Source organism: Sapajus apella, unplaced genomic scaffold (assembly GCF_009761245.1).
Source record: "Sapajus apella isolate SASKATOON/1434 unplaced genomic scaffold, GSC_monkey_1.0 scaffold11, whole genome shotgun sequence".
NCBI lineage: Eukaryota > Metazoa > Chordata > Mammalia > Primates > Cebidae > Sapajus > Sapajus apella.
In genome coordinates this window covers 15857225-15878995 of record NW_022436951.1, presented here as the reverse complement: position 1 = coordinate 15878995, position 21771 = coordinate 15857225, and the positions used below count along the sequence as shown (strand labels likewise).

Genomic DNA, 21771 nt, shown 5'->3' with positions numbered 1-21771 from the left:
AGAAAGTAAGAGGGAATAATGTGGATCTTGAAGTGGTCCACCTAAGTTAGACTCCCAGCCTGCAAGTCATAAAGAAGAGTGGCAGATCAAATACCTTTAAAATAAAATCTTGTTTAGTAAACAATAACTAAAACAAAATTAATAAATTCCCTTGGAGAAAATTATCACATATTTAACAGGCAAAGGTCTAATACACTCAGTTTCCAATAGTAAGATAAATAGTCTCATGTAAGCAGTGAGCAGAAGATATAAATAATCTACAGAAACACACATAACTAATAAACACAGGAAAAATTATGAACTTCCCTATCGATAAAGGAAATACAATTTAAAATAACAAGAGGCAAAATTTTCCACTGGCAAAAGCTAAGACTATCTAGTGTGCAGAGAAAGAGCTTCATTAAGTGATTGATGTGCATCAAGTCCCAGATCGTGCCAACACACGAATGAGAATAACAGGATAATATGGCTGAAGAGAAGACTTCATTGATTACCCTCCCTTCAGGAACGCCTAACTTAACTACTGTCTCCATAAAAAAGCACCTTCATTAAAAAAAAAAAATCAAGTGAGCAATCACAGTACCTGGTTTTAACTTTGTATCACTGAAACAGGTACTGAAGGAGGTAGGGAAAGCATTCTTGAATGACCAACACCACCCCTCCCACAGCTCCCAGCAGTGGCCTCATGGTATACATTGGAACTCAGTGCCACCATGTGTCAAGAGAAAGCTACACTGAGAAGAACTCAGTTGGTACTCACAGAGGGAGTATGTATGTATGTATCTATATATGTATTCATTTATTTATATTGTATTTCGGCTCTGGAGTACATGTGCACATCCTGCAACCTGCAGGATTTTTGTATAGGTGCATACATGCCATGGTGATTTGCAGTTATCCCTCAACATCCTCCTCATGTCCCCTCTCCCCTCCCCTCTACACCCCCACCTAGCCCTGTGAGTGTTGTTCCCTTCCCTGTGCCCAAGTGTTCTCATCTTTCATCACCCGCCTAGGAGTGAAAATACATGGTGTTTGGTCTTCTGTTCTTGTGTCAGTTTGCTGTGAATGATGGTTTCTAGGTTCATCCATGCTGCTACAAAGGACACAAACTCATCATTCTTTATGGCTGTATACTATTCCATGGTGTATATGTGCCACAAATTTTTTTTCTCCAGTCTATCATCGATGGGCATTTGCATTGCTTCTAGGTCTTTGCTATTGTAAACAGTGCCACAGTGAACATATGTGTGCATGTGTCTTTAAGATAGAATGATCTATAATCCTTTGAGTATATACCTATTAATGGGATTGCTGGGTCAAATGGAATTTCTATTTCTACATCCTTGAGAAATCACCACACTGTCTTCCACAGTGTTTGAACTAATTTACACTCCCAATAACGGTGTAAAAGTGTTCATATTTCTCCACATCCTCTCCAGCATCTGTTGCCTCCAGATTTTTTAATGATCACCATTCTAACTGTCGTGAGATGGTATCTCAATGTGGTTTTGATTCACATTTCTCTAATGACCAATGATGATGAGAATTTTTCATAGGTTTGTTGACCTCATAAATATCTTCTTTTGAGAATTGCCTGTTCATATCCTTCACCCACTTTTGAATGGGTTTGTTTAGTTTTTTTTTTTTTTTTTCCTTGTAAATCTGCTTTAGTTATTTGTAGATTCTGGTTATTAGCCCTTTGTCTGATGGGTAGATTGTGAAAATTTTTTCCCATTCTGTTGGTTGCTGGTTTACTCTAATGATAGTTTTGTTTGCTGTGTAGAAGCTTTTAAGTTTAATATTATCCCATTTATCTATTTTGGTTTTTGTTGCCAATGCTTTTGGTGTTTTAATCATGAAGTGCCAGAACCACAGCATAACTGGACTTGCAATAGCCTCTAAGCAGATACAGCTGCAGTGACCAAAAATGTATATCATGGACCCCAAGTCACTCTGAATACCTGGAAAGCTTTCCCAAGAAGGAGAGGTACAAATAAACCCAAACTGTGAAGAACAATAAATACCTAACTCTTCAATATCCAGACACCAAACAAACATCTGTAAGCCTCAAGACCATATAAGAAAACATGACCTCATCAAACAAACTATACAAGGCACCAGGGACCAATCGCTGAAAGACAAGACATATGTGACTTTGTAAACAGAGAACTAGAAATAGCTGTTTTCAGGAAACTGAAAGAAATTCAAGATAATAAAAAGAGTTCAGAATCCTACTGGATAAATTTAACAAAGATAGTGAAATAATTAGAAAGGATCAAGCAGACGTTCTGTGGTTAAACAATGCAATTGATTTACTGAATAAAGCATCAGAGTCTCTTAAGAGCAGAATTGATCAAACAGAAGAAAAAATTAGTAAGCTTGAAGACGAGCTGTTTGAAACTACACAGAGGAGACAAAAGGAAAAAGAATGAAGCATACCTAGAAGGTATGGAAAATAGCCTCAAAAGTGCAAATCTAAGCATTATTGGCTTTAAAGAGGAAGTAGAGAGTCAGATTGGAAGAGAAGGTTTATTCAAATGGGTAATACCAGAGAACTTCCCAAACCTAGAGAAAGATATCAATACTCATGTGCAAGAGGTTTTATAACACACAGTAGATTTTAATACAAAGAAGATGACCTCAATACATTTAATAATCAAACTCCCAAAAGTCAAGGGTAAGGAGAGGATTCTAAAAGCAGCAAGAGAAAAGAAACAAATAACATACAATGCAATTTCACTATGTTTTGTAGGAGACTTATTAGTGGAATCTTTATGGTTCAGGAGAAGTGGCATGACATATTCAAAGTGCTGAAGAAGAAACTTTTACCCTATGTAATAGTATATTACATAGAAACTTTTACCCTATATAATAGTATACCCTTAAACACGAAGGAGAAATAAAGAATTTCCTAGAGAAACAAAGCTGAGGGATTTCAACACCAGACCAGTCCTCCAAGAAATTCTAAAGGGAGTTCTTCAATCTGAAAGAAAAAGATGTTAATGAACAATAAGAAATCAAATGAAAGTACAAAATTCATTGGTACCAGTGAATTTTAAAAACACTGAATATTATACTGTAATGGTGGTATGTAAACTAGTATATCTTATTTAGAATGGCAAAGGAATGTAACAATAAAAATGATAACTGCAATTGCTTTTCAACACATAGCATGATAAGATATAAATGTCAAAAAATGAAAAGTTAAAAGACTAAGAGAAAAAGATAAAGGTTAGAGTTTTTATTAGTTTTCTTTCTGCACATTTGTTTGCTTGATTATAGAATAAGGGTTACATTGCCATTAGTTTAATGTAATGGGTTATAAGATATTATTTATAAGCCTTATTATAACTTCAAATCTACAAACATGTATCAGATACACAAAAAAATTAAAATCAAGAAATTAAAGCATACCACCAGAAAAAAAAATTACATTTTATTAACAAGAAGAAAGGGAGGAAAAAAAGAAGAAAAAGAAGGCCACAAAACAATCAGATAACATAAAACAAAATATCAGGAGTAAGTTCTTACTTATCAATAATAATATTGAATGTAAATTGATTAAATTATCCAATCCAAAGACACAGAGTGGCAGAATAAATTTTTTTTAAAAAAATCTAATAATCTGTTGCCTACAGAGAGCACATTTCACCTCTAAAGACACACATAGACTGAAAATAAACAGATGGAAAAAGATATTCCATGTCAACGGAAACCTAAAAAGGACAGGAGTAGCTATACTTACATCACACAAAATATATCTCAAAACAAAAGGCACCAAAGAATGTCATTATGTATTAATAAAGGGCTAAACTCAGCAAGAGGATATCACAATTGTAAATATGGGCACCCAACACAGAAGCACCCAGATATGTAAAGTAAATATTATTGGAGCTAAAGAGAGAGATAGACCCAAATACAATAATATCTGGAGACTTCAACATCCCATTTTTCAGAATTGGACAGTTCATCCAGACAGAAAATCAGCAAGAAAATATTGAACTTCATGTGCACCATAGACCAAATGGTCCTAATAGATATTTGCAGAACATTCATTTAATGATTGCAGAATATGTATTCTTCTATTAAGAACAGAAATAATTCTCAAGGATAAGCCATATATTAGTCCATAAACAAGACTTAAAACATTCTGAAAAATTGAAATAACATCAAGTATCTTCTTTGACCACAATGGAATAAAATTAGAAATCAACAACAAGAAGAATTTGGGAAACTATATAAACACATAAAAATTAAACAATATGGGCCAGGTGTGGTGGCTCACACCTGTAATGCCTTCACTTTGGGAGGCTTACGCAAGAGGGTTACTTGAGGTCAGGAGTTCGAGACCAGCCTGGCCAACAAGGTGAAGCCCTGCCTCTACTAAAAATACAAAAAGTTAGCTGGATGTGGTGGCATGTGCCTGTAATACCAACTATCGGGAGTCTGAGGCAGGAGAATTGCTTGAACCCAGGAGGCGGAGGTTGCCACGAGCCCAAATTGCACCATTGCACTCCAGCCTGGGTGACAAAGCAAGACTCTGTTTTGGGGGAAATAATAATTAAATGATATGCTCCTGAGTCACCAGTGGGTCAATTAAGAGGTAAATTTTAAAATGTCTTGAAAAAAAATAACGAAAATAACATACAAAAAGCCTGTGGGATACAGCCAAAGCAGTACTAAAAGGGAAATTTATAGCTGTAAGTACCTACATCAAAAAGGAGAAAAACATAAAATAAATAACCTAACAATACATCTCAAAGAACTAGGAAATTAAGAGCAAAGAAAACTCCAAGATAGTAAATAATAATAATAATAATAATAATGATCAAAGCATAAATAAAATTGAACAATGGAAACAATACAAAAGATAAATGAAATAAAAGTTGGTTTTTGAGAGCTTAAGCAAAATTCACAAACCTTTAGTCAGACTAAGAATAAAAGCGAGATTGCTCAAGTAAATAAAATCTGAAATAAAAAAGGAGACACTACAACCAATACTGCAGAAATCAAAGCATAATTAGAGATTACTGTAAGCAAGTATACGACAATGAGAATACTTAGAAGAAATGTATAAATTTCTAAACACATACAGCCTAGCAAGACTGAATCATACATAAATCTAAAACCTGAATGGCTCATAACAAATAATGAGATCAAAGACGTAATATAAAATCTCCAAGGAAAGAAAACCCAAGACCCAATGGCATTGTGGCTGAATTTTACAAAACATTTAAAGAAGTAATACAAATTCTACTCCAAGTATTCTGAAAAATAAAGAAAGGAATGTTTCCAAACTCGTTCTATGAGACCAGTATCACTCTGATACTGAAACAAAGACACATCAAAAAGAAAATTACAGGCTGATATCCCTGGTAAGCAGTGAAGCAAAAACCCTCAACAAAATACTGTCCAACTTAATTCAACAATACATTTAAAAAGTCACTTGTTGGTTGGGCGCAGTAGCTCACACCTGTAATCCCAGCACTTTGGGAGGCTGAGGCAGGTAGGTCACCTGAGGTTGGGAGTTCGAGACCAGCCTTACCAACATGGAGAAACCCCCGTTTCCAAAATACAAAATTAGCCTGGCAAGGTGGAGCATGCCTTTAATCCTAGGTACTCGGGAGGCTGGGGCAGGAGAATCCTTGAACCCGGGAGGCAAAAGTTGCAGTGAGCCGAGATTGTACCATTGCCCTCCAGCCTAGGCAGTAAAAGCAAGAGTCCATATAAAAAAAAACAACAAAAAAAAGTCAGTCATCATGACCAATTGAAATTTATCCCAGGAATGCAAGAATGGTTCATCATATGCAAATCAATGTGATTCATCATATCAATAGAATGGAGAACGAAAATCGTCTGATCATTTCAATTGATGCTAGAAAAGGTATCTGATAAAACTTATCATCCCTTCATAATAAGAGCCTGCAAAATACTGAGTATAGAAGGGATGTACCTCAACATAATAAAAGCCACATATAATAGACCCATAGATAGTATTATACTAAAGGAAGAAAGACTGAAAGCTTTTTCCCTAAGATCAGAAACATAACACAGATACCCACTTACACCACTGTTATTCAATATAGTACTGAAAGTTCTAGCTAGAGCAGTTAGACAAAAAAAGAAATAAAGGGCATCCAAACTAAAAAGAATAATCAAATTGTCTTTGTTTGCAGATGATATGATTTTATATTTGGAAAAATCTGAACACTTCACCAAAAAAATACTTAGAAATGTTATCAAATTCAGGAAATTTTCAGGATACAACCTCAACGTACACAAATTAGTAGCATTTCTATTTGCCAACAGCAAGCAATCTAAAAATAAAAATAAAAGTCATTCCGCTTACAATAGTCACACATAAAATTAAATACCTATACACAAACTTAAAAGAAGTGAAAGATCTCTACAATAATATCTACAACCAATGATGAAAGAATTTGAAGAGGACACAAAGACTAGGAAGCTCATGCTCAGTATTGGAAGAATCAATATTGTTAAAAAGTATACTACTCAAAGCAATTTACAGATTTAGTGCAATCCCTATCAAAACACCAATGTCATTCTTCACAGAAATAGAGAAAAACAATCTTAAAATTTACATGGAAATATAAAAGATCCAGAACAGACAAAACTATCCTGAGCAGAAAGAATAAAATTGTAAGAACCACGTTACCTGACTTCAAATAAGCTGAGCTTATCGTAATCCAAACAGAATTGTACTGGCATACAAACATACGTGTCGACCAATGGGACAGAATAGAAAACATAGAAAACAATCCATACATCTACAGTAAACTTATTTTTACCAAAAGTGCCAAGGACAGACACTGAGGAAAATACAGTATCTTCAATAAATGGTGCTTGAAGAAACAGAATATCCATATGCAGAAGAATGAAACTAGACCCCTCTTTCTCACCATATTCAAAAGTCAAATCAAAATGGATTAAATTCTTAAACCTAAGACTAAAGCTACCAAATTACTAAAATAAAACTTTGCAAACTATCTATCTGACAAGGGATTAATAACCATAATATATAAGGAACTCAAGTATCTCTATAGGAAAAACATCTAATAACTGACTTAAAAATATGAAAAAAAATTAGATATACATTTTTCAAAAGAAGACATAAATGGCAAACGGGTATATGAAAAGGTGCTCAATATATTTGATTATTAGAGAATTGTAAGTCAAAACTACAATGAGATATCATCTTACCCCTGGTAAAATGGATTTTATCCAAAAGACAGCCACTAACAAATCCTGGCCAGGATGCGGCAAAAAGGAAATCTTTGTACATGGTTGATGGGCTTGTAAATTAGTACATCAAAGAGATGTCTGCACTTCCAAGTTTATTGCAGCACTATTCATAATAGCTAAGATTCGGTAACAACCTAAGTGTTTAAGAACAGATGAATGGATAAACAAAATGTTGCACATATGCAAAATAGAATACTATTTGGCAATTTAAAAACGAATGAGATTCTATCATTTGCAGTAACATGTTAAGAGAAATAAGTGAGGCACAGAAAGATAACCTTCACATGTTCTCACTTATTTTTGCGAGCTGAAAAATTAAAACAAATGGACTTATGGAGATAGAGAATAGAGAGATGATTATCAGAAGCTTGGAATGGTAGTAAAGGGAGTGGGGAAAAAAGTGGGGATGGTGAACAGGTTAAAAAAAATAGAACGACTGAATATGATTTATCATTCACAGCACAACAGGGTGATGATAGTCAATAATAATTTAATTATACATTTTAAAATAACTGAAAGATTGTAATTGGATTGTTTGTAACACAGAGGTTAAATGTGTGAGGTGATGGATACCTCATTTAGCCTGATGTGATTCTTACACATTGTATGACTGATTCAAAATATCTCATGTAACCCGTAAATATATACATTCATTACATACCCACAAAAATTGAAAATAAAAATATTAAAAGACACAAAAGAAGCTCTCACTCTCAATAAACTTCCATCTAGTGGGAAGACAAACATCGACTACAGCAACGTGACTTGTACAGAGCAGATGTGAGCCAAATCTGCTGAGAGCATTGGAGGGAATCCTGAGTAGGTGGCAGTGGTCAGGAAAGACATCACAAGGAAGAGGTATGAGTTGAGAATGAAGACTAAGAAGTGGTAAGGACAGCATTCTGAGCAGGAGAAGAAGAACTAATATGCATGTCAACACTGCCGTTGCTAGTTGTGCTTCTATAAAGTCTCTGGCCTGAAAAGATATTTGCAAGTCAAGTTAGCAACCAGGCCCAAGATTTCCTTCAAATTCTACAACGGCTCAGTCTCATTATTACACTACAGAGTCACAACAAGACCCTGGTGAGTATTTATTTAAAAATAATACCCCACTCTCATATCCTAGACAACAGCGTTCCAAACCAAGGCCTCATTATTAAAGATGGTTTCACCTCCACACAGGAGACAACTGCATCCTGGACACTGAGACTGCTTTCCTATTATTACACACACACACACACACACACATACACACCCCTAATCACTGGAACATGTGACTGTTATATTACACAGCAAAGTTACTTTGATGCTGTAACTAAAGTTAAAAGCCTCAAAATGAAGAGATTATTCTAGACTATCCAAGTGGGTACAATCCAGTTACATGATGCATCAAAAACAGAGCTTTCTTTGATTGAAGTCATGGAGATGAGACAGAAGGAGAAACTTTGGGGTGACTCAAAGTTTAAGAGGCACTTGGGGAACTCTATTGTCTGTTTTTTGGAAATGGGCTGCATAGAAAGCAGGGGAAGGGCACAGACAGTATTGACGAGCAAAGACTCTGTTTAGGCTTAGAGCCAATAAGGAAATTGGCTTACAATGGAAAGACCTGAATTTAGCCACAGCCTTAATAAGCTGAAACAGATTATTCCCCAAAGCCTGTAAAAAAGAATCAAAGTTCTGACAATACCTTGATTACACCGTTATAAGACTCTAAGCAGAGAACCTGAGAACCCAGATGGAACATGCCTTCCAGGGTCTTCTGACCCTTTAAGCTGTGAGATAGTAAATTTTTGTTGTTTAAAAATACCAGGTTCATGGTAATTTTTTAAAAGAAATCAATGGGTATATACACATAGATAGACAGACAGACAGATAGATAGATAGATAGATAGATAGATAGATAGATAGATGTGAGAGAGAGAGAAAGAAGACTTAGTGTGTATTTCCATTTAAAATTTTGACAAGGTGATATTCAGGGCTGGCTGGCTGCTATTTTATTTTATTTTATTTTATTTTATTTTATTTTATTTTATTTTTTAGAGGTGGAGTCTGGCTCTGTAAGCCAGGCTGGAGTGCAGAGGCACAATCTCAGCTCACTGCAACCTCCACCTCCAGGGTTCAAGTGATTCTCTTGCCTTAGCCTCCTAAGTTGCTATGATTACAGGCACATACCACCATGCCCTGCCAATTTTTGTATTTTTAGTAGAGATGGGGTTTCACCATATTGGTCAGGCTGGTCTTGAACTCCTGGCCTCAAGATCCGGCCACCTCGGCTTCCCAAACTGCGGAAATCACAGTTGTGAGCCACTGTACCTGGCGTATATTTTAAAAATATTTATAGGCACATATCTTTTTAAATAAACCCTCTTCTGTAGTTAAAGTTCTCAATTGACTATAGCAGAATTCACTTTGGCTAGGCAAAACATAACAGAAATATTTTAAAAGTTAGTAGGAAGTGCTCAGATTCTTCAGTACAACTAGCAAGCCAATCTGTTAAAATATACAGCAAGATCGGTGCATTGCGGGCATTATAAACAATTGTACTGATTTTGTTGCCCATCTTCATCAACACTGTGTCTTCTTCAGAGCATAGCAATTACTTTCAGGATTACTGTCCAAAATTTTCTTTATAGTGGATCCTCACATCTAAACACCCTAAAATATAGTTTTCACATTTGAATGGAATATTCGATTGTCAATGCCTGAGACCACAAGTAATATGGAAGATATAAGAATCAGTTCTGGGGCACATCTTAGGTAAGCAAAGTCCTCATGTGAAAAATAGTCCAAGTATCTGTAGGACTTTAAAAACAAGAACAACACCACGGAAAAATAGAAGCACTCAAATTCTAACAATGCTATATATTCTTAGACAAGGAGTTTATGTTAAGTGCCATAAATACTTTTTCAGTAAAATGATTTTTATGAAATTGTGCTGAATTTCCTTAAACAGCTCATATTTACTTGTATACCTGTATTCACTATCTTTGTAATAATACATTTCAGAATATAATCTAAATAGAATTAATAATAATGTATAAGACAATATTTGTGTGAAAACACTTTCCAACTGGTAAAACCTAGATGATATACATCATGAAATTTTTTAAGTGGTACTAAATTACAGATAAAGTTTAAGATAGATTATAGTAGCTACTAATTATAATATTAAATTATGTCATAATTTTATGGGATTTAAACCAGCAGTTTACATGTTGACATATGAGGCTAAATGTTTTGGATCTCTGTATGAGAAAAATAAATCTGTTTCAAACCTGTAAAATACTTGTTTTAAATTATCTTTCTCCCTATATTGCAAGGTTCTTAGAAAATCTTTATGGGACAAGAACTGAGTTATATTTTGTCCACATTTTTTTTATTATAGCATAAATAAGTGCATGATTTTGAGAACTGTAATTCCTAAGCATATACTTTGCCTGTAAATTCACTTGAGAAAGCTAATACTTACTACATGTTGTGTATTGAAACAAGCAGTTTACTCATGTCTCCAAATTACATACTACTACTAATACTAATGAAAACATCTAATAAAAAATATTTTAAAATAAAATGTCATAAGAAATTCATTAAATTTTCAGTAGGGTATTAACTAACAAGCACTAAAATCTTTCATTCATTACTCTTGACCAGTGATAATTTCTCTGTGGTTCAACAATAAAGCCTTTTTTCAAAATTGAGTCAAATGAGTCCTAAACTTGATATTCTTTGAACTTGCAGCACAGTTGTTTGATTTGTAAAGAGACAGGACAGAATCTTTAAAAAAAAAAAAATGGCTGGAGCAGTGGCTCATGCCTGTAATCCAAGCACTTTGGGAGGCTGAGGTGGGTGGATCATCTGAGGTTGGTAGTTCAAGACCAGCCTGACCAACATGGAGAAACCCCATCTCTACTAAAAATACAAAATGAGCTAACCATGGTGATGCATGCCTGTAATCCCAGATACTCGGGAGTCTGCGGCAGGAGAACCGCTTGTACCTGGGAAGAGGGGGTTGGGGTAAGCTGAAATCATGCCATTGTATTCCAGCCTGGGCAACAAGTGTAAAACGTCATCTCAGAAAAAAAAAAAAAAAGAAAAGAAAAGAAACAAAGTATTTCAAGGAGACATCTGTGTCATCTAAATAAGTAAGTGATAACTGTATTTGCACTTGGTGAAAAATATAAACAAATTTGCATTAAATTAGATAAAACAATATATGGTATGTATAACCATTTGCAATGCAAAATCTCAGTAAAAACAACCTAGTTAATCCAAGAAATGAGGTGACATCTCAAAAACAACAAATAATCTCTGATGGGGCGTGTAATAAGTACAAAATCACCAATTTTGTACAATTGTATTATGTGATTTTCAAATGTGTCATACAAAACATCCTTTGGTCATAACCATCCTACACTAACTATGTACCCACATGAAGTCCAATAATGTAGGTTTGGGATCTTACTCACATTCAACATGGCAGGGGGAAATCATATTGATGGCAGTGGCAGGCCATCTGGGACAGCCACTGCAATCACACTGGCTGCAGCAGGAAGGCACGGCCAGGGCTCCAAGCTTCCAGGAGCTGGCCAGAGCTGGGGACAAGCAGAAGACCTGTGCCTTCTGAGTTGGGGGCAGGAGTTCCCTGGGAGCTGCAGCAGCTGCCCAAGCCACAGCTATGAACCTGTGCTCTTGAGGCACAGGAGCAGGCAGGAGCCCCACCCTACAGGGCACACCTGCAGCCACCCAAACCAAGGCTATGGACCTGGGTCACCTGCTCCATAGAGCAGGCAAAACCCTTGCCTTCCTGGGCACAGCTGCAGTTGCCCAAACTGCAGATTCAGGCATCCCTGCTCTCTTGGGGGCACAGAAAGGCCCCCTTACCCTTGCAGGCTTGGAAGTACACACTTCTGCTGCCTGGCTTCTCCCTACTGTCAATCTTGGAGTGAAGTTGTGACCAAGCCCAGGTGCTGTCATAGCCTAGGTAGGTATGTACATGCTTGGAGCAGTACTGACATGCTAGCTCCTTGCTACCTCAGCCCTCTCCAGACTTTGGGTACAATGAGCATAGGAAGGAATCCTGGAGGAGTGCTGAGCACAGCTCAGCACTGGCCTACAGCTGTCCCTTGCCACCTACAGCCTAGGCATCATGAAGGGCAGCAGGAGGCAGACAGGATTTTGGGTGGAAGGGGGTGGGTCTCAGTGAGCTCTCACCTTCAGGTCAGAGAGGGCCTGGAGGCTGGTGGCCAGGCTGCCAGTCCTATGTACAAAAGTGAATACTTCTGATGCCTTTTCTGGGCCCACCCATGTCCACCCATTGACCAATAGGCACACACTTCCTTCTTTCCTTCTGTGGCCCATAAAAGCCCCAGACCCAGCCACAGCTAAGCAGACATTGGGACAACCAGCTGCAGAAAGAGGACACCCACTTTAGGGCCTCCCTTCTGCTGAGAGCTGGATGGCCAGCTGCAGATAGGAGCTACCTTTTCTGCTGATGATAGCTGAACACATGCCAGGATGACTTGCAATTTTTTGAGACATTGTTTTATTAGCTTTGCATCGCTTTTTAACTAACTACCACATATTTAGCCACTCCGCTAGGAGCTGAACACTCATCAGGACACCTTGGCTATGGAAAGGAGCTACCTGCTACAGGTTTTCTCTGAGCTATTCTATCACTCAATAAAGTTCATCTTTATCTTGCTCATCCTCCACTTGTCTGCATACGTCAGTCTTCCTGGTCACAGAACAAGAACTTGAGACCCACCTAATGGTGATGTTAAAATAGCTGTAACAGAAACAGGGCTGAAACATGCCCCTGGCTTGCCGTGTTGTGGGCGATGAGAAGCAAAAAGAGCTGTGGCCCTTTGGGGAGCTCAGTCGTGGGAGATTCCTGAGCCAGGGCTGTGAGTCCCTCTTTGGGGCCTTGTGGTTCCTGACATCTCTAAGCTTGTGGACACCACCATGTTCTCTAGTGCCAGCCACAGAAGCTGCTTGCAGTGTACCTGGTCAGCTTCAGCCTCACAAAAGCTGGTGCCTGAGTCAGCACCTGGAGCTGCCTGCCCCGCTGCAGTAGCTGGCATGTCTAACTGTTCACAGTGGTCAAACCCCACACTCGCTCACACACCCCTCACCATTCCATACCTGACTCACCCTTGGAAGTCAAGGGACCCAGGCTTGTAGCATGAGTTACACACAACCTGCCACCCTGAGTGAGCAAAACAAGTCCAGTGGGAGTGAGCAAAACTCAGGTAAAGGTGACACCAGCCACACAGGTTTCTGGTCAGAAAAATGATACCCCAAAGATTCCCTAACACTATTGCAACTTCAAATGGTTATCTCTTGAAAATGTTTTAATTTAAAAAGTTTATTCAAAGAAATACTATGCTTAGATAACACTTCTTTTGCTTATAAATTTTATAGCTCTGGATGTTTGTTATAACAATAAGTCTCAGGCCTTGTCTTATTACTTGGAGTTAATAGTTGAGACAGGCAAATTTCTAAGATGATCCCACTCCCATGACCCCACCTTCATATAATCTTCTTCCTTTAAGGGTAAAAAGAACTTGTGAATATGATGGCTAATCATCCTGTGATTAGGTTACTAATCAGTTTACTTTTTGTTATTCAATTAGGAGAACCTCCTGGGTGTGCCTGACCTAATCAGACAATATCTTATAAGAATGTGAAGTAGCTCAGAGATTCTCTTGGTAAATTGGAAGGAACTAATGGCCATGCTATAAACTACACGTGGAACATATGCATAGGACCTCAGCTGTAAGGAAATAACTCTGACAACAACCTAAAGAGCTTGGAAGAGGATTCGAGCCTCAGATGAGACTGTAGCTCCAGCTAATGCATTTATTTTAGCCTGGTGTAAACCTGAAGAAAGGATCCAGCCAACTAATTTGTGGACTCCTGATCCATAGAAACCATGGGATAATGAATACAGAATACTTTGCAGTGACTAAATTTGTGATAGTTTAAAAGCAGTACAAAACAAATACAACAATGTCTCAAAAAGTAACAACTGATTTTCTCAGAAATTTGATAATTGCAACATTTTATCTTTAGAGTATGCAAGTCAAATTATAAATGTCTGTAGTGCTAAACAAAGTAGCATTAAAAAGACAGCAGAATATAGAAGGCAATAGGGAATTGTAGGATGTGTAGCAAATTAATGGTTAGTTTTACTCAAATCCAGCAGTTTGTGATGATTTGAATATGACTAAATAACTGTATTTGTTTAAAGTAAGTAAACATCTAGTAGTTGTTTTTAACATGAAATCAGTTAGCAACAACACACAACCTACCCTAACGTACAAAAAAATTGTGTTGGCCAAACAATGTGTATGACACTCTTTTCTGCTCTGTGCTGTAAATTTTAAGAATAAATATGTTAGCTTTTGTTTTTCCTTTTGGTATTTTTATTTTCAGCTTCACATGTAAGCGTTTCCATTTTCTTCCTCATTTATTTATTTTTCTAAATTGTTATTCTTTCATTCATTCATTCATTTACAAAGGACATGTTCATTGAGCACACTCTATGGGACTGACACTATTTAAGACATACTCAGCAATAATACAAAGATATTCCAGCCCACCTGAGGTTACTTCCTAGAAGCTGGATACATAAAACATAATTAAAATTTACATATTGTATATCAACCACTGTATATCATCATTGGTAAATGTTGATAAAATGTGAAGAATAAAACTGTGACAAAATTATGGAGAGAATGCAAATTTGGAGATAGAAGATGGATGAAGGAAAACTGTTTAATGTCAATATTCTTTGTTGCAGGCAATATCCTATATACTCGAGTAACAACGGTTATTCTGCTTACTCTCAAAGAGCTTACGAGTTGGAAAAATTGACATATAAGGTAAACAGATTATATTCTAATAAATACTGTGATGATTTGTAGCATACAAAGAAGCATAGAGTTTTAGGCAAAACGTATAGGAATGCCAGAAATAGATTGTGAAATTTCCTAGAATGTGTGTAACCTATATTTGATTAACAACTTTCAAATGTTTTGCTAGGCATTTTAAATAATTAATTTCTGAGCACTGTTTTGTACTTCCAAGATTCTACTATTTGAAGATCCCATGTGGTCCTGTGGGAAAATCTTATAAAATTTTGAATGAGAGCTCAAACCTAAAAAAAGTTATGAGATCCCTCTGATGTCCACAAATACTTGGAAAATCACTTTTTCCCATAGAGTTTTGTGTAAAGTCATGCCTATAAAGACTTTTGGTGTGTTTAAAACATGAAGACAGGCCAGGCATGGTGGCTCATGCCTGTAATCACATCACTTTGGGAGGCCGAGGTGGGTGGATTGCTTGAAGTTGGGAGGTAGAGATCAGCCTGACCAATATGGTGAAATACCGCCTCCACAAAAATTAGCCAGGTGTGGTGGCACAGGCCTGTAATCCCAGCTACTCAGGAGGCTGAGGCAGGAGAATCACTTAAACCTGGGAGGTGGAGGTTGCAGTGAGCTGAGATCATGCCACTGCACATAAACCTGGGCAACAGAAAGAGACTCTATCTCAAATAAATAAATAAATTTAATTTAATTAAAAAAATGGAGACAATTCAGTCCTGAAATTTGCCACTTTTCCAAGACAAAAGGCCTAACAGTCTTAATTTTTAGATTAACTAGGAGACAAGAATAACTTGAGATACTCCAAATAAATTATACCATAGTGTTGGAGTGCCACACAAAGTTAGCAGTACATAAACTGTGGTAGGTAATAATTGTGGATAAAACACCACTAGTCTAGTCTTGGTGGAGTCCATAGTCACTCTTGAAAAAGAAGATCTCAACCAGAAAGGAAAAGTTGTACCTAGGATGGAGACTAAACAGGCTCAATTGCTAGTGAAATTCAATAGAGAAGGCAAGACATTTTCCCAGTGACCCAAACATCTCAAATTTCAGGAGGTTCTCGCAAAATAAAATTCCCCCCAAAATTCTTGGTCTTCTGGTACACTGGTCCGTGAAGCATTCTGAGAAGAATTCAGGGAAGCCAAGGCTGCATAAGCACTCCTGCTCCAAGTTAGTTTCCAAGTGTCACAGGACCTGTGGTTATACAAAAGATTCATGCTATATATAAGCATTCTCTATTGTACAGCAGCAGAAGAGAGCATTGCGTAGCAATGTTGGAAATCTATCTTTCCTATCTCCATTCTTTCCAGAGGAACCAATTGTAATAATTAAGAAAAATTCAACTCATTCAAATAGGAGCAGGAGAAACAGAGCATACCTTCAATTAAGACGGAACTGTATGAATAATTATTTGGTGAGGAAAAAATATAGAGTAAATTCATTTCTTCCCTGATATACTGCTTTCAAACTTTGAAGAATTTTCTTTCCAAAATGCTTCTTGCAAGAAACCAGAAGAGATATTTTCAACCATAGTGTTTACCAGTAAATGAATTTGCAAGTTATGTGACTGCAAATCACAAAATTTTGTTCTTTAGGAGATTCTATAGAAAATTGTGACAATGTTAAAAGTTCTCACGTGTTTCTTTACCAATTTAACACCCATGTTTACACTTTCTGAAACACTTTATCTTCTAAAAATATCTGAAAAGTTCCCTGATTACAAAAGGAAAGAGAAAATTACTGGCCTATTGAAAGACTAAACAGAGGCTGAATTAAATTGCTTTTCTAGGGGGAATGCAAAATAATTACATAGCAAGGGGTTAAGATCTGGAACATATTTAGCAGGATGTAGTAGTAAAATATTGCCCTCTAAAACCCACAATATTGAGGGATTAAGATAAATGTAAGCTACTCATTATCTGTAATTGGTCACTTTTTAGAAAATAAATGAATGCTTTTTAAGTTATTACTTGGGTACAACTGTTAAATTTTGTTTCCCTGTTTAAAACAAAATCAGTGCCAGAGATTCTCAGTAGAAACAGGTTAACTCTTTCTTTTCTTTATATAATTTTTCATGACAAAATATTGAATATATTTTCAACTTAATTTTGCCTCTACGTGGAATTGAGACTGCACATTATGAAGTGGTTCACTTTGATGGACTTTTCCAGCTAATCTCATCAAATCTCCAATTGATCTATGTAATGATTATCTAGTTCATCAGCCAGTATCTCAGAAGTTGAAAATTTTACTGTAAAGAGCTCAAAACTTTCTTTCAAATTATCTCAGTTCCTATTTGTAAAATACAGTCAACTCATACATTAGTCTGTTTTCACACCGCTATGAAGAAATAACCGAGACTAGACAATTTATTTCAAAAAGAGGTTTAATTGACTCATGTTTCTGCTTGGCTGGGGAGGCCTCAGGAAACTTACCATCATGGCAGAAGGCACATCTTCACAGGGCAGCAGAAGAGACAATGAATGTCAGCAACGGAAATGTCAAAGATTTATTAAACCATCCAATCTCATGAGAACTCACTCACTATCACAAGAACAGCATTGAGGAAACTACCCCCATGATTCAATTACCTCCCATCAGGTCCCTCCCATGACACATGTGGATTATGGGAATTACAATTCAAGTTGAGACTTGAATGGGGACACAGAGCCGAACCATATCAATTCATATTCCAACTTGCTATCAGTGGTTTTTCAACCTTTGTAATCTTCATTTCCTGTAACAGTGCCCTTGTGTTGGCAGGGGGAAAGAGCTTGGTCTGATGGATTTTCTCTATGTCTTTGTTGGATTTTGCTGCACATTGGATGGCCACAGCTGTGTACCTGTGATTCTACACTGATGCGTCTCAGTGTCTGGCTACTATTACAAAGTCCTTTTGGATGCCCTGTTAGCACTCACTGTGGAAATCCAAGTCTTGCCTTTATCCGTCAAATGTAATACATCTGTAGTTTGTGTTACTTTCCTGGGTGACCTCATGCCATTGACCACACAGTAATAGTCTTAGAACATGGACCCATCATGTGACACAATTGTCTCTTGCATATCAAGCGGAGGCTGTGAAAAAGTAGGTACTATTTTGTACTTATCAATACCTTTTGGCTTTTCTATTTTACAAACCCTCTGCTGGATGTTATGGGGACACAGAGTCCCAGCTTAAATGTTCCTATATATATATATATATTTTTTTTTTTTGCCTAAGTTTCTTTTATTTGTTTTACATCCGAAGTCCCTTCACCCTTCTATAGCATCCTGTTTTGCTTAACCTAATGAAAACATTGTCTTCATTATCTTCTTTGTTTTTCCCACCCTACATCTTCTTTGTACCAGTCAGAAATCAACTGACCCAGGCATAATGGTGATGGGGCTGCAAAGGAAAACTAAGCTTCAACTATTCCCAGTTATCTTTATTTATTCATTTATTTTTGTTATTATTAATATTTAGATCGAGTCTCACTCTATCACCCAGGCTGGAGTGCAGTGGCACAATATTGAATCACTGCAATTTACACCTCCCAGGCTCAAGCAATTCTCCTTTCTACTGCCTCAGCCTCCCTAGTAGCTGGGATTACAGGCATGCACCACCATGCCCTGCTATTTTTTTTTTTTTTCTAATTTTAGTAGAGACAAGTTTCCACCATGGTAGCCAGGCTGGTTTCAAACTGCTGACCTCAAGTAATCTGCCCACCTCGGCCTCCCAAAGTGCCAGGATTACAGGTGTGAGCTGCTGTGCCCAGCCAGGATCCTACTTGTTATTTTTTTAAACACTAATTAAAGTTCACTATTTTCTTCAATATTCTCCAAATAAACTTAAAATTTTTCATTTGAAAATACCTCGTCTCAAGATTATTAGGATCTAGAAAATTATTCTTCTTTTATTATTGCAGGAGATTACAATATCTACTTCCTGTATCTAATGGTGAGCCCTCAAAATGAAGCTAGAAACACATAAAGTAGCAGGAAAATATGACTCTCATAATATATTGTGTGTTCAGGGAATAATAGCTATTATCAAGGTATTTCTTTAATATTCTATTTGTTTCTCTTGGCTCATTCATCTTAATCAACCAGTTAAAATAATTGCCAGATAGTATCTGTGAAGGCTCAATAACTCAGGATTTATAAACCCAATTCAAGAATTTGTTTAAAATGGCAATTATGATTAGGAGATAAATAATGTATGATGTATTAATGACTAATAAGACTCAAATTAATAAATGTCAAATTAAAATGTCTTATGTGATTAAACTAATAATACGCAATCTTTAATCACTAAGGAATTGCCAAAACTCTTAGGCAAGGATACATATAAATATTATCCTCATTTAATTGTGATCATTTCCTTTTGTTGTTTCAAATATGATTTCAAGTATCATATTGATCCATATTAGTTAATTATTTGTATTCATACTTTCAATAACGATTGCATAGGATACTTATCTGTCCTCATTTATTCAGAGTTCCTGCTTTAAATACAATGTGCCCAATTCCTAAATTTCAGCAACAAAGTTATCCTTCTCTCTTTAGTCAATATGCAAGTCTGTGCATTGAATGCAGAATAAAAGGAGATCTGTTTATTTCAAATAAATCTGAAAACTGCTAATCGCAGCTGCTGGTTACGGGAAAGTTGTGTGTCAGCATTGCCCGCACATAATTGTGCAAACAAGCCCACAGTGACTAACTCACACTGGGCTGAATCTCTGTCTTTTTATGTCTCTCTGAGCTTTGCTGGATCAGAGAAGGGTTTTCTTTTTGTTAGCATTTTGAAGGTAAGTGGACCTCATGGAGCATAGCTATGATCTGTTCTTTCAAAGGAGCCCCAGTGCAGACTATCTTTTGGCCCTAACGTGATTGCAGTAAAGCAGTATTTAATACTCTCTCTGGCTTAAACAACTTGAGATAGCTTGTTTAGATTATTTACCCACATTCTGATTTTATGTACCTACCATAATTTGGCAAATATCTAACATTTGACATACTGTCATTTCTATACTTTTTTGTCTAAAGAAATATGTTTAAGTTTATATGGCAAAGACACTAAGGTAATGATCTAAGCCTTCAATTAATCAAAAGGATACTGCATACTAGATGAAAAAATCTTTTAAGATGATATGTTCTTCAATTTTTTTGATTGAAGTTAACTAGTTGTTGTGAATCTATATTTAAACTCAGAAACAATAGTTAACATTTTTTAGAGAAATGTGTGTAGTTACTATTTTCAGGAAAATCAATGAGTTTACATTTAAAACCAACACTTTTTATCTTTGTAATTCTAAAATTTTCTCTTTTCCTTCAATAATTTGAATGTTTTTCAGATGAAAGAAAATATGGTAAATTTACTGTATTTTATGGCAAATTTTAAATTAAATTTTAGTTATAATCTTTATGATACATTTACCGTATTTTCTTTTATCTGAATAAAAGGAGTGAAATATGCATATATGAGCAAATACAAATCAGTTTCTAAATGTAAATTTCAATATGCTGCATCTAAAATCATGTTCTAGGCAGTTTCTGGAACACCTAGATAAAGTAATAATTACCTTCAAAATAGTCTGTGCTAAACCAGTTTTCCACGAAGAAAAATAGCCCCAAATCACCATTTTTATATTGCCAATCATTATTAATTTATTGAAGGAAAATGGTCATCTAAAACAACTAAGAAGTATTCTAAAACTAGTGACAACTCAATATTAACACCATGTCTTAAAAATTACTAATTCTATGCATATTTGGCTATAAAATCAGCTTTAAAATGTGTTATTTACCTTCAAGAGTACATTTAAATTAATGGTGTAGTAGTGGAAATTCTTAAAGATGTGAAGAAAAAATTGTAGAAGTTCACCTGACAGTATGAGCATCCTTAAAGATCAATTTATGTCTAAAGGCTATTGCACAATTCATCAAATATGTATGCATCTATTCAACTAACTTGTACAGAATTTCTTATTATAGGATAACTTTAGTGAAACAACCAACCTGCATTGGCTTGTGAGCTACTATAGAAACTAATTCCAAATGTGTTACCTATTTTCTAAATTATTATCCTTTTCTATTACATGATAGTTTATTGGTTATCTCTTGATGATGAAAATTTTGCAGTGAAATGATTCTTGTATAAAGTGAAATGCTGAAGTATTTGGGGGAATGAAAGAATTCCTATAAATGAAAGATAAAAAATTTATTGTTACAGAGCATTTTGCCCATATTAACATCTGTTCCTATTTGGGGAGATTTTCCTCTTGGCAAGAAAGAACCATACCCATCCAATGGCTCTCAACCAGTCCCAGAATGTGTGGAGAACTGCTAAAAGAGCTCATCACTCTGCACCTGTTTCAGCTACAGGGGCCAAGTTTGTACTGCAGAGTGAAGGCAGAATAATACACACAAGGTGCAGCAATTCTGCAAAAAGGAATTGTATTATGTGTCCCTAGTCGTCAAAACTCATGAATAAGCTACGTAATGTGATAGTAAAAAGAAAACTCATCAGATTTATAATTGCAGTATTTAAATCTTGAAGACCACACAGAGCTGTTAAAATTTTCTAAAGTGAAATTTAAGTATAATTAATTATTAACCCAAGTTAAATACTTTATATACATAT

The 21771-nt window shown here is 36.1% G+C and overlaps 1 long non-coding RNA gene across 1 annotated transcript; it reads right to left on the bottom strand.

Annotated features, from left to right (window-relative positions):
* Positions 1-996: 996 nt before the first annotated feature.
* LOC116552164 lies at positions 997-21025 on the bottom strand. Its single transcript, XR_004269252.1, has 3 exons — positions 21013-21025; positions 18950-18955; positions 997-1075 (listed from the first exon to the last, which is right to left on the bottom strand). It is a non-coding gene; the product is annotated as an uncharacterized LOC116552164 (long non-coding RNA).
* Positions 21026-21771: the final 746 nt, after the last annotated feature.